This window comes from Pseudophryne corroboree, unplaced genomic scaffold (assembly GCF_028390025.1).
Source record: "Pseudophryne corroboree isolate aPseCor3 unplaced genomic scaffold, aPseCor3.hap2 scaffold_2147, whole genome shotgun sequence".
NCBI lineage: Eukaryota > Metazoa > Chordata > Amphibia > Anura > Myobatrachidae > Pseudophryne > Pseudophryne corroboree.
This window is the reverse complement of record NW_026968792.1, coordinates 12,501-15,000: the sequence shown is the minus strand read 5'-3', so window position 1 is coordinate 15,000 and position 2,500 is coordinate 12,501.

Below are 2,500 nucleotides of genomic sequence, written 5' to 3'. Positions count from 1 at the left end.
ACATCGATCGGGTTGCGGAAATGGGAGACGTGGGGCCCTTCTCTCGCGTCAACCGCAGCCCTCCGTTTTCTCTTTTCCGGCTTGACTCTGTTCGCCACCTGTGATGCTCTCTGGCCGGTTCCCTCGGGCGTAGCGGGACGGGCGGCGCGCGCGACGCTCTCGCGGAGCGTCCTCCGACGCTTCCCCGGGCTCCTGGAGCCGCCTCCCGGCCCGAGGGGTGCCCGTCCGCACTCATCGGCTGAACTTCCGCGAATTGCAGTACCCGATTCGGCCCGCCGGGGGGCGCTGCCGCCGGGGGAAGAGGGGGACGGGCCGGGCCTGGCGCCGGGCTCCGCCGGACGCCCGGCGCTGCCCCGTCTCGGCCTCGGAAGGGGGAGTCGGGGGAACGGGAGGCCGGGAGTCCCGGAGAAAGAGAGAGAGAGAGAGAGAGAGATAGAGAGACCTCCGCGGTTCCGCCTTCGACCGCCGGGGGGCGCCGCGCACCCGTCCGCACGGGCCCGTCCCGGTGGCTCCCGGCAGGGCTCTCCCAAACCCTCTCCCAGGGCCCCGGTCCGGGAGCCCGACTGCGTCCGCTCTCCGCTTCCAGAGAGGAGGCTGTCGGACGGGGAGAGCTGGTACCGGGCTCCTGGAGCCCTGCCTGGGCAGCCTATGGAAGGGAGGGAGCCCTGGCCCTGCTGCTCTCCGAGCTCCGGCCCTGCTGCTCTCCGAGCTCCGTGCCTGCTCTGCCACGGGTCCTTTCGCAGGAGCTCCAGGGAAACGGGCTTTTCGGCCCCTGACAGAGTCCCGGCTCTCTCGCTCGCCTCGTTGGTACCTACTGATCCGGCGGAGGTGTTCTCCGGCGGGTAGCGACACGGACGGCCGAGGGCGCGCTTCACCCAGGCTTCAACCGTCTCCTCCCCGAGCCCCTGGAAGTGCAGCTGGGCCGCGGGCGCCCCGGTCCGCACTCATCTGCGAAACTTCCACAAATTGCAGTACCCGATTTGGCCCGCCGGGGGGCGCTGCCTCCGGGGGTAGAAGGAGACGTGCCCGGCCCGTACGTCGGGCTCCAACGGATGCCCGCCGTGGACCCTTTATAGGCCCCATCCTGGTCCTGCCATGCTGTTATCGGAGCTCCACGGCTATCTTGTCACTAAACCTTTCGTTTGAGCTCCAGGGCTTTTTGCTTTTTGTAACCCGGTTCCTGGAGCCCTGCCTGGGCAAAATCGGATGCAAGAAGGCCCTGCCCATGCTGATCTCTGAGCTCCGCGCATCTTCTGTCACGGGTCCTTTCGCAAAAGCTCCAGGGAAACAGGCTTTTCGGCCCCGGACAGAGTCCCGGCTCTCTCGCTCGCCTCGTTGGTACCTACTGATCCGGCGGAGGTGTTCTCCGGCGGGTAGCGACACGGACGGCCGAGGGCGCGCTTCACCCAGGCTTCAACCATCTCCTCCCCGAGCCCCTGGAAGTGCCGCTGGGCCGCGGGCGCCCCGGTCCGCACTCATCCGCGACACTTCCGCGCTGGAGTCCGACGCTCGCCGGCCGCGTCCCCCGGCCCGCGGGGGCCCGGGGGGAGGCCCGACGCGTGCGGGGGGAGGCGGCGGGCGGCGGGGGCGCCCCCGCGCCACCCGACGGCGCCCCCCGGTGGCCAGAGGCGGCTCGGAGCGAGACGATCGGGGGGGGACGGCGGCGCGTGACCCGCCCCGGCCCCCTTGGCCCAGCGGACGGGCAGGCGGCTCCCGGGCGACCCCCCCCGATCCCCGCCGCGGCGCCCCCCGGTGGCCGCCTGACGCCACTGCGGGGGGTGCAGATTCCGTGTGTCCTCTCGGATAAAAACAAAAGAAAAGGTTCCCGTCGGGCGAAAGTAAGTGGGACGCAGGGCCCCGGGCCCCGACGGTCCGCGCGCGCGGCGCCCCCCGCTGGCCGGTCGAAGGGAGGACAAAAATAAAATGAAAAAAATTTCAAAAAAGCACTCGCCCCAAACAGACGAAAGGTACCCGGTCCGCCCGGATGAACCCTCCCCCGTGTCCCCGCCGCGGCGCCCCCCGCTGGCCAGCCGAGGTAATACACGATTGAGAGGGGGGGAGTGAAAAACAGGGGCAAAAAATGAAAAACACCCCACCCGTTTGAATGCAAAGTCCCGGAGCGGCCAGGGGTGGACGCCGGTCCGCGCGCACGGCGCCCCCCGCAGGCCAGTTGAAGGGAAGAACGGAACGAGACTTAAAGATAAAAAAAAATTTCAAAAAAGCACTCGCCCCAAACAGATGAAATGTACCCGGTCCGCCCGTGTCCCCGCCGCGGCGCCCCCCGCTGGCCAGCCGAGGTAATACACGATTGAGAGGGGGGGAGTGGAAAAAAAAAGGGCAAAAAAATGAAAAACACCCCACCCATTTGAATGCAAAGTCCCGGAGCGGCCAGGGGTGGACGCCGGTCCGCGCGCACGGCGCCCCCCGCAGGCCAGTTGAAGGGAAGAACGGAACGAGACTAAAAGATAAAAAAAAATTTCAAAAAAGCACTCGCCCCAAA